Source organism: Anser anser (assembly GCF_964211835.1).
Source record: "Anser anser genome assembly, chromosome: 10".
NCBI lineage: Eukaryota > Metazoa > Chordata > Aves > Anseriformes > Anatidae > Anser > Anser anser.
The window spans coordinates 11546095-11557163 of NC_139730.1; the positions used below are offsets into that span (position 1 = coordinate 11546095).

The following is an 11069-nucleotide window of genomic DNA, read 5'->3' on the forward strand; positions in this document are numbered from 1 at the left end:
CATGAAACGGCCTCTTCCCAGCAGCCACCCGGCCCCAGCCGTGCAGCCGCCCGCTCTCCAGATCCCAGAAGAAATCCTTGACCACCCATTTGGACGAAGCTCCTCTCCAGCACCATCGTCCTTCCCCTTCCCGCCGAGCTCGAGGCCTGCTCCTGCTACTATTTACGAGCAGCACTTCAAAAAACAGGTGACTTAAAGAGAAACGAGAAAAAACACACGCACGCACACACAAATTTCTTCAAACCCCAGCAGGCAGGAGCCTGGAAAGCAGCTTCATGGTGCGTTTCCAGAGATGCAAACACTGTAAAAATGCCAAGGATTCTTTCATCAGACAGGCTGCCGCAGCCAGACCATTTTCCATCTGCTCCCCACAGCATCCCCAGCTCTGCACAGCTAATAATCCACTCTCTGACAGGTCATTACGGAGATTTTTAACCCCAGGAGCCAGGGGCTAGCATGCAAGCTGAAAATGAAAAGCACTGACCTCTCATTTCAGCGGCAGGGAAAGTGCCGAATCAGGAGATCACTTTGTGCACCGGAGTCGCTAACGGCTTGCCAAAGCCACCCCGCGCGTTTCTCTCGCCTCCTCTTCCTCCTCCTCCTCTCCCGGAGGCCCAACTCCCCAGCATCCCCAGAGCCCCTCTCCCCGGCCGAGCTCCCCGAATCACCGCCAGGCCGAGGAAGGCCGCGGCTCCTCGGGGGCACAGCACGGCCTCCCTCTGTGCCGTGGCACCCGCGGCGATTCCTTCGGATGGAGGGGCGAAGGACGAGGAGCCAGGCGGCCCAGACTTAGAGCCGGCAGCGGTCCCGTTCCCCAAGCACACAAGGGCTCGGGGACGTGGGACCGGCGCAGGAGGTAGTGAGGCTCGAGACCGAGGAGCAAAGGGCCACGCGTGGGTCGGACGCTGGCCGAAGGGGCAGAGATCCGGCCCCGCAGCCTCCAGCAGGCGATGCGCAGTCTGCCGGGCCGTACTGCAGGCGGCCCAGCGTCACCCGCTGCACGTGAACGAAGACACTGCAGACAAGTATTATTTTTATACAGAAAACAAGAGGAGCAGATGAGGAGGACTTTGGTCTGAAGCTACGCAAACAGCAGCAGCGTCTGATTCCTCCCACAACAAAAGGAACGAGCCCACAAGTCCACCGGAGAGCCAGGAACAATCGAAGGTTTAGCAAACAAGAGGAGAAAACATTCACCCGACGCAGGAGGCGGCAAAAGGGAGCCCGGGCCCTGCTAGGGCAGGGAAGGGAACCGCAAACAGGACAAACAAGAACAGGCTGGGTCTGCAATAGGGAAGGAGAGGCGCGTCGTGCCGCAAGCGCTGCAGGAGCCGGCCTCCAGACGTGCCGCTGCCGGAAGAGCGAGCGGGGATCCGTGCGTTCCAGCCTGCGGTTGAAGGCTACGACCCCAAAATGAGATTTGGGTTGGTGGCTCCCTCGCAAGCCAGCCTGCATACGTGGGTCCAAAGCATTTTCCACAGCTCCCCCAAATGCCAGGTGCTGCTCGGGTGCTCCCCGCTCTCCTGTCGAGAGCGGCACCGCCGCAAACCCCGGCGCCTCACAGAGCAGACCAAAGGGATTGATCCAGCTATAAACGTGGCCTTCCCCTTACCTCCTGCCATCGCAGGATTGATCCCCGCACAACATGAAAAGCATGTGCTCACTTGTTGGCCTGGAGACCTGCCAGCAAAGCGTTTTAAGAGCAGTCCTGGAGCACAGATCCGACAAGGAGACAGCTTTCTGCTTGGGAATGCTGCACACACACAGCACCAGACATGAATAATTCAGCTCCATTAGGTGCCGAGACCTCTACAATCCACATCTCCGCACTGGGAAGGAGCCAACGTATTAGAGACAAACCTGAAAGTTCACTTTCTGAGCTAGCAGCCAACTGCAAACACACCTAGAGAAAGCTATTCAAACAGGGCCAGGGAGCACTTCAAAAAGCACCAAGCAGAGAGCTGGGAAACCGCATGAGCCCCGGCTCTTTGTGCTAAAATACGCACAGGATGCTCCGCAGCGCGTCGGTCGAGCCCGGCTCGCCGTGGCGCTACCAGAGGCCAAGAAACCAAGCTGGGCATCGGCTGGAAGGCCAAGGGGGGCGAGGTGCAGGAGAAAGCGCTTCTCCTGGCGACAATGCAGCCGGCCCACACGTAGAAAGGCTGTCTCATACCCATGTGCTCCAGCCCGCAGCGCTCCAGGATCAGCCCCTGGTGGCTTCCAGACATGACTGACTGCAATTTTCACCCTGATTAACTTTCAGGAATGCCCGTGAGAAGGAGCGGCAAAGAGGACGGAAAAATCTCCTGGATGCGGCGCTTGCTCCGGCTGGGAGCGGAGGGCTCCGGCGAGCTGGTCTCGCGGGCATCCCTGGGGAGGCGCGGGGCGACGCGGGAGCGTGGTCCCCATGTGCCACGAGGCCTTTCCTCCCGCCGCCCCTCGCTGGCAGCCAGCCTGCAGCTTTCCCCATACGCCGCCTCAACACCAGATCCCTTTTTGTTTCCTTTTACGACTAAAGCAAACTCCGAGGGGATGCGCCTCCCTTTCCAGGGCCGCCGCGCTCTCTCCCAGCTCGCCTCCTACCGCCGCGTTCGTAATCCCCCAGCTGGGCTTGTTTGGGTTGGATTTTTGTTAAGTAACTCCCGTGTCTTTTCTGCAGATTTCTTTTTAAGATGTTCCTTTTCTCCCCGCCCCCTCTCTCTAGAGATGGGGGGGGGGGGGGAGAGAGAAAAAAAAAAAGAGAAATGTTGAATGAGAGCCAGCTGGCACGCACAAGAGGAGACGGAGAAATCTGCACAAAGGAGCTTCCTCACTCACTTGCTGCTTTCAGCTCCAGAAATCCGGCAGGGGAGGAGGGTTTGCTCTCCCCCGTGCATCAGTCAAGCCGAAGCAGACAAAGGAGATTTACCATGACACCCTCCAGAACTGCCACCCGACAGGGGCAGGGTTCCTCGATCGTGTCCGCGTGGCGGGAGCCCGCGACGTTGCGAAACGCGCCGAGGCGCGGGGCTTCGAAACCAGCTGCTCAGCGCGGAACCGGGCACGACCCGAGCGGAGGAGCCGCGCTCCTGCCTCCGCGCACCGGGAAAACTTCAGTGGCTCCCGGCTCGAGCGGGACGGCGCGGGCGAGCTGCCAGGAGCCAGCAGGCTGAGCCCAATTTGAATAAAATGGAGCCACCCTTCTCGTTTAATATGGAGGTGCACCCCACCGAGACTACATCTTCCAGCATGCAATGCAGCTGCAGCGCCCGGCGAGCGCTCCAGAAACTTGTGCCGGGACTCCAAGTTTCCGTCGGCTGAGCCTTGACACCAGAGATGAACCTGACGCGGGGCATGAGTCATTTGCTGGCGCTCGGTAGGAAAGCCTGCGGCGTCCGAGCGCAGGCCGGGGAAGGATGGGAGCGGGGAGCCTTTAGCCGAGGGGAGGCCAGGCGTCTCTGCCCGGGTGCCCCGGCCTGCCCGCGGCGGAGTTTCGGAGGGTTATCAGTCGTGACACCCACCTGCACCCAAACGCCCGCGTAAGCGTCGACATAACACTCGGCATCAGTCAAAAAACGTGGTTCAGATCAAAACTCAAGCTCGCATCCACCCCTGTATCTGCTGGGAACCTTAAAACACAACCTTAGCGGCAACATTCAGTTGAGATTATTACAAAGAAGCACAGCAAAACCAGCGATGCGACAAGATAGAGGTACACGGCGCCAGGTCTGAAGGAAACGCTTTGCTGGGTTAGCTACAACTCGGCATTTACCTCTCCTGACACTTATTTAACACCGACGCCAAAGAGGCATTTAGGAGAAGCTCGGTCGGCGGCTGAAAACCCCCAGCATTCTCGAACGAGGCTCGAGAGCAAAGCCAGCCCCGGCGGACCCCCGCGCATGCACACGCTCCCCTCAGCCCCGAACAAGCCAAACGCGACCGGCAGCGACGTCACCGGTGCGTGAGGCACACAGAAAGGGGGGAACGAAAGGGAGGAAACATTTCAGGCCTTCCTTGTATCAGGAAACAGGAAAAGCGGAACAAGCTCTTCTTTAATCCTCCCATCGCTCTTGGAAGTGTCAGCACCAAAGTCACAATCTTCTGTTTGTTCGTGCCTTGAGAGCCCGCGGTTCTTCAGATTTACAGGTATTTCATTCTGGTGCTTCTCAGCCCTCGCATTTTTTTCAAGCTACCTACCTCCGCACTGAATCAAACACAGGCTTCCTCCGCCGATACGCAGGGAAATCCAAGAGCTTCCTACTTCAAGGCAACGAATGGCGAGAGAAACATCGCTCACACGCACGATCCTCGGCACCATCAACAGAAGGCACCTCGGTACCTACAAACCCACGTGAAGGCACCAAACACCACCTCCTTCCATTGCGATACAGGACAACAGACACACGTCACCTTCTTGGCCCTCCCGCTTGCTCTCCGCTTACCCACAAACACGGAGTCACCCCCGATACCCGGCTTGGCACCTGCCCAGCTCACCAACACGCACACGGGGAACGTACGTGAATTAGGGGTGCTCAGCAGGGATCTACCCCTTGCACCAAAGCTCCACCTCGACTGGCACGTGACGGTCCGACAATAACCAGAATTACAGCACCGTCCTCACCCAAAACCCACAGCCCCTGCCCAATCGGTAGGGATCGCAGGTGCCGCCAGCTCCGAGCACAGGCCTTGCAGGCGCTGGCAGCTACGTGGTGGCACGAGCAGTCCCTGCGAGCACCACCTGGCCAGGATGAGCTCAGAAACGCTTCGGAGCAGCCTGCAGAGCAGGATGGGTGCTACCAGCAGCGCCAGACCCAGCACGGGTGCTCTCCTAGCACGCCGCAGCTCGCTCCCGTTGCACCCAGTCAGCCACGCCGCTGCCGGCTGCGTCCAAAAATAACATGAAACACTCGAAACGGGACATCTGAGCGAAGCCGTTTGACTGGCACCGAGCTGTGCATCGTGACGCTTCCCACAGGGACATATGGGACAAATCTGGGGGTTGATTCTCCCTCATCCACGGAGCTGTTCTCCATTAGGAAACTGGAACTAACGCAGCCGTGCGGATTTCAAACCGGTCTGGTTACACCCCTGCTAACCCCAACGCAGAAATGAGCTGATTTATGAGAGGCTTAGAGATATCTGAACTGGTGGCCTGTCCTCGCCCACAACCTCCAAGGGGGACCGGGCCAGAGAGCACTTAGAAATAACCAAGGCGGCTTACAAATTTCAGATAAAGCTCCGCGCAGGCTGGAGGGACGCCAACAGCCTGCAAAAGTCGGCAGCAAAAGGAAGCAGCAAGATGGATGTGATCAGGAAAGATCCCCGAAACATCAGTCACGGAGATGGGAAGAGAGAAAAGCTGGCACCGAGCGGAGGCGTGCGATGGGCATAAACAACTGGCGGAGCAAGCGCCGGGAAAAAAGCAGCTCGGCCTTCCCCTCCGCTCACCCAACGCCATCCGCAGGGCTGCAGAAGCGCACCGGCAGTTTTGGCAGCAGCCCGAGCTGCTGGGCGTTGGTGGGAGCAGACCGGGCACGTCTCGGCAGCGAGCTGCGCCCTTCCTCTCCAGGCCTTCGGAGGCAGGGAGGCTCCTCGCCTCGCCCCCCGCCACGCCGCGAGCATCGCAGACGCCGGTGGGAGAGCGCCCGGGCAGGGGGGCAGCGCACAAGCCAACCTCTCCCTTCTGCCTTCGCCACCCCAAGGGAGAGCCCCGGGGCGATGCAAACCAAGGGCTCTGCACCAGCTCCCGGCCACGCTCCCACCTGGGTATCGACACAAAGGAGGCACCGAGCGCACGCCAGGGCCGGGCAGCACGATGCTTCTCCACGGAGGAGGAGGGAGCGCTGCGTCCCGACCGCTCCCGGGACTGCAGAGCAGAGGCAGCGAGCTCCTAGGCTTTATTTTAACTTGAGGAGAGAGCACTGGCAGCCTTGGCCCTTTCCCAGGCGTCAGAGGAGGAAGAACATCTCTCCGCCGCTCCAAAAATGAAGGAGCCGCCACTTCCCCTATTAATGCCTTTAATTCCCCTCATTCAATAACCAATTAGGGCACCTTGGCTACACGAGCAAAGGCTTCATTTGCAGCAGAAGACTGTACGTGCGGCTGTAATCCCTCTTGCTGTCAAGCCATCAGCCTGGGAACACTTTGGGAAAAACCAGCCAGACTGCAAAGTGCGCGAGGAGGGAAGGCAGACGCAGACAGGGACGAACGCAGGCACAGGGAGTACCAGACCAAGAAATCCCTCCAGCGCTTTATTTCCCCACCACCTTTTTTTTTTTTTTTTTTTAAACGAGAGGGATAATAAATAGGTGTGTTTCACAGATTAATAAAGCACATTTGCAAAGCTATGATATACATCAGAAAGTTGCTAATTCACGCTAATGGCCCATTGCAAATTACCGAATTTTGTGAATTAGCCAGCACGTAAAGGAATACAATACAAAAAAAAAAAAAAGGCAAGAATCATGCATCAAAGTGTACTTGGCTTATTTTGGTAGCTGTAGTCCAGCTGTAATTACTTGCGGCAATAAGTACAAACGGAAGGTATGGATTAGATGCTAAACCAGAAAAAATGAAGAGAAAATCTTCAGGACAAGAACCTTCACTGCAGCATCGCCCACCAAACCTTTTGGGAAGGAGAATTCATGGAGACCAGTGAGCCTCCACCTCTTCATCCGGAGCCGGGGCAGTTTGCGCCAGCCCCCCTCGCGCCTTTAGAAGCTGCGGGCAGGCTCCTGAGCTTTCGTTGGAGCACCAGATCCCGGGGGAACTCAGAGCCAAATCTTGAGAGTCAGCCAACCAGAGATGCTCCATTTCACCAAAACCCAGGAGGGGCTCCCCAGGTTTACTAACAGCGTTCTAAAATCGCCCTGTTTTGTTACCGGTAAATCACCGTACCCATGCAAAACGACGAGATGGCGCACCCGACGAAGCGCAGTCCGCAGCCAACGGTCTTCCCGCTGTCACGAGAGGCCGAGCAGACCCACCAACAGCTCAAAGGGAAGATCTGATGCTGAAAAACTTCTCCGTGCCCACGACACGCTCGGTGACAGAGCAGCAAAAAGGGACTTCATCTTTCCTCTCCTTGTCTCTTTTCTTGCTCCAGAAAACAAGGAAATGAATTGCAGAAGTTGAGCACTTAATGCTTAAATACAAGATCAAGATTTTCCTCAAGTTATCTTTCCTCATCCACAACCATGCGCTCACATCCTTCCGTACCTCTCTGCACACACACACACCCCCCTCACGCGGCATCAGAGCTGATGTTTAAACAGGTACATCAGAGATTTCTTTGCACGTGGCTCGGCTGCAAAAAAAGCAAAACAACATCTCAGCTTCAATTAGGAAACAGATTTTTTTTTTTACCGGGACCCAGAAGTGAAATAGGCATTTCCTTCAAAGAAATTAATAAATTTGACACACAAAAAAAAGAAATCTCAGAAGCAGCCAAAGTCACAGCCACGTTTCCCAGACAGACAGCCGTCCCCTTTTCCCTTACTACAGGGCCATCAGAGCACAAACTTAGCCTTTTCCCTGAAACCACGCTGTACCACGAGGCACCGATCCCAGTTAGCAGGAAAGCGCGTTTTTCATGTGATCGCCAGCTGCCGTGTCCCGACGGATCTTTTCTTTTCCTTCCCTCGCACGAGAGCTGCCGAGGTCGCACCACTCCGGTCTGCACCCGTCCTGCAGAGCGACCCCGAGAGCTGGGGAGGACGAACGGGACCATCGGGCTGGGTGCCAAATGAGCTCGCTGGCTCCTCACCTGCTTCTGCAAGGGCAGCCAAAGTACCCGTGCGCTCCGAGGCCACCTCAGGGACCCACCCGAGCCAGCAGAGCTCCGCAGAGCTCCCTCACGCTTCGCTCGTGCCCACAGAGCATCAGCAGAAGAGAGGTGCCAAGGGGGAACCACAGACTAATGCCGCCTGGCCATCTCCAGGAGCTTTGGGAAGGTCGGCGTGCACAGACATCTCAAAAAGTCTTCCCATGAACAGCCACCAGCTGCTGGGAAACACGAGGCGGGTTTGGGAACAGCCCAGTGACCCTCGCAACACAAACTGGGGAAACTGCCGTCCACGTCCCACAGCACGCACCACCAGGCTTCCCTGAAACAACATACCTGGGACCATAAATACCATCCTCTTTACATAAGGCTCCGGATAAAGGGGACAAAGAGGCTTACTGCCTTACAGCTGGCACCAGCATTGCATCAGCGCCCCGAGGCCTTAATCCGAATCCGAGCACGGCCGTGTGGGAATGCAGCGAGGCTCCGGCCCGCCGGAGCGACCGCGGGGTCGAGAGCGATGCGGCTCAGCCCGGCTCTGCCCACCGCCTCGACGAGCAAGCAGAGGGAAAGTGCGCCCGGGAAATACCAAGGCAGTCGCGGTGCCAGAGACCGCTGCCTTCGCCAGGCGGCTGAGCGGCCCCAGCGGCAGCTCCCAGCCTTTGTCACAGCCACGGTTACCGGCCGCGCACACGGACAGCGATCCACGTGCGCAGGGGCGCCCGCGCAGAAGCGCCAGGTCCACGAGGCAGCTCCTGGCGTTCTTTAACTTATGCGAAAGGCAAAGAACGTAAAAAATACTGCGAATGCAAACCTAGAGGCAGATTTAAATTCAGCGGTGCGCAGTTCTCAAAGAGAACAAACCTGACCGACCTTGTTCATACATCATAAAGACACACAAGCTGCTAGGTAGCTTCGACGTGGCTTCAGCATCCCCCCACTGCCCTCCTACCTCGTGAGCCATTTCTTCCTGCAAACGCTTCCAGAGAGCCAAACGACTTAAGAGGAGAAGCTCTGGTGGCCGCAGAGTTGCGACCCGGGGTCACGGCCGCATGGCTGCGGTTCCTGCACGGGGACTTTGCAACCTCGCGACTGCACGGAGGGAGAAATTATCCGCCGTTACCACCCGGCCCACGGCGCAGGGCTGCAGATGGATGCGCGCCCCTTATTCGCGACAGCTTCTCCCCCCAAGCCACGCTCTGCAAAAAATAACGCTCGCTGCCTTCCACGCGCGCAGAGGACGCGGCGACGGGGTACCGCGTGCGCTGAGACACCTCCGCGCACGCAGCGGCACCTCCAGCGAGCGAGCAGCCGAATGGCGACTCGCAAAGCACACGGGGCCTCCGCTGGAAATGAAGTCCAAGCACGAAAAAAACCCCAGCGCCCCGGTCATACTCAATTACAGGTCATTACAACTTGCTTGATAATTAATTTCCTCTGGTGGCTCTAAACTGGCTCGGGGCCCTCGTCCTGAACGCGAGGCCGGTTTAGGTAAAACATTAAATCCTTGTTCTTTCGCACCAGCGAGATGGCCACGCTCCTGGCGCTCTGCACGTCTGCCTTCCTCAGCGAGCTCTACCCCGCGGGGAGAGCAGAAAACGCTGGTGGATTACAGAGGGCGGAAAAAGGACGAGGATTTTTGTTTTCAAGACCAAAACGGCTTCGGAACAATAAATTATAAATTATCCCGTTCAGAAGCCAATCAATAAAATAAGCTGGCTGGATTTTTCGAGCGCCGTGCGCGGCTGTGTACTGCCAACAAAGAGCCAGAAATGTGCGGCATAATCCTACGCCGGAGTCATCACACAAAGCGTGGAAATAGGTTTTCCTGAGGATGTCCAGGCGAGGAAGGCTCGCGCACCAGCATCGCCCCTGCTCTGAAAGTCGGCCCCGACACCGGCATCCTTATTCTTCTGGAGGGGGAAAAAAGGGCCCGCGAGCTCTCGGCCGTACGTCACACAAAAAAATTTGTCTAACACCTCCTCCGAGGGAACGGGCCTACCCAGAACGGGGGGGGGGGGGGGGGGGAAGGAGGGAAATAAAAAAAAAAAAAGAGGAAAAAAAGAGGCCTGCTGGGAGGTGGAGGGGAGCCAAGTCTGACAGACAAGACCTGAACCTGTGACCTTCCCTGTGTACACAATGGGCGGGAGGCAGCGCTTTATCTCAGGAGCGGCCGTTCTCACCCCTCCGCTGCACCCGGAGAAAACCGGAGCCGTCCGCGGCCGCCGTGCCCGGCCGGCAGCTTCGGGGCTCACCGCGGCGGCGGGGGCTCGGGGGGGGGGGGCTCGGGGGCCGCGGGCCCGGCCCCACGCACCCTCAGCGGGACGGGGCTGCAAGGGGGCCGGCGGCTCCGGCGCGGGATGCGCGGGGTGCGGGGCCCTGCACGCCGTGCCCTGAAGGAAGGGCAGCTGGGGGGAGCCCCGGGCCCTCCGGCGGTCCCCCCCCGGCCCGCAGCCACGGCTTACAACGGGAAACCGCCTGCCAGGAGGGTTTCGCCTGCTGCCGGGGGGGGGGGGGGGACACGCGCGGTCCCCGCGGCGCTGCGGTCTCACGGGCGCGAGGGGAGCGGCCCCCCCCCAAAAGCCGCCCCCCGGGGGGCTCCGGGCACCCCGGCCCGAGGAGCCGGGGCACGGCGGGGACGAGCCGCGGTCCCCACGGCAGCCGGGGCCCCGCGGACACGGGGGGCTCCGTGCCGGGCAGGGGGGCGAGGGGCCCCTGCACCCCCCCCCCCTCTCGGGACCCGGGGGCTCCGCGCACAACGCGAGGCCCCCCCGACACCGAGGGGCTGGGGGGGGGGGGGCAACGGCCACGGGAAGAGGGGGGGGGGCGTGAGGGGGAGCCGGGACCAACGGCCCGCGGGAGGAGGGACCGGGGGGGGGGTCCCGGCCCCAACGGTGCCGGGGGGGGGGGGGGGGGGGGCAGCGGGGAGACCCCGGCCCCAACGGCCGCTGGGGGGGAGGGGGCGGCCCAACGGTCACCGGCGGAGGGGGAGGGGAGGGGAGGGGAGGGGAGGGGGGGTCCCGGCCCCAACGGCTGCAGGGGGGGGTCGGAACGGGCTCGCCCCGTGACGATCCCCGCGGGGGGCCCAAATCCGCCCCCCCCCGCTCCGCCGGAGCCGACGCCGTTCTCCGCCCCCCCCCACCCCCCCCCCCCGGTAGTCGGGGCGCCGCGGGGCACGGCCGGTCCGGGCCGGCACTCACCCGGCTCCGCTCGCGTCCCGGGCGGCCCTAGGTCTCCTCCATGGGGCCGCGGGGCTCCGCTGCGGGCAGCTAGGGCCGGGCCGCCGGGCCCGCCATGCCGCCGCGCT

The 11069-nt window shown here is 59.9% G+C and overlaps 1 protein-coding gene across 4 annotated transcripts in view; it reads right to left on the bottom strand.

Moving 5' to 3' along the window:
* ZNF609 (zinc finger protein 609) overlaps window positions 1–11069 on the bottom strand; it is a 53241-nt gene extending 42172 nt beyond the window's left edge. For all 4 annotated transcript variants that reach the window (XM_083849656.1, XM_083849655.1, XM_083849658.1 and 1 more), the window contains exon 1: window positions 10963–11069. The gene's annotated coding sequence lies outside the window, so the exon portion shown is untranslated. The remainder of the gene's footprint in view (window positions 1–10962) is intronic.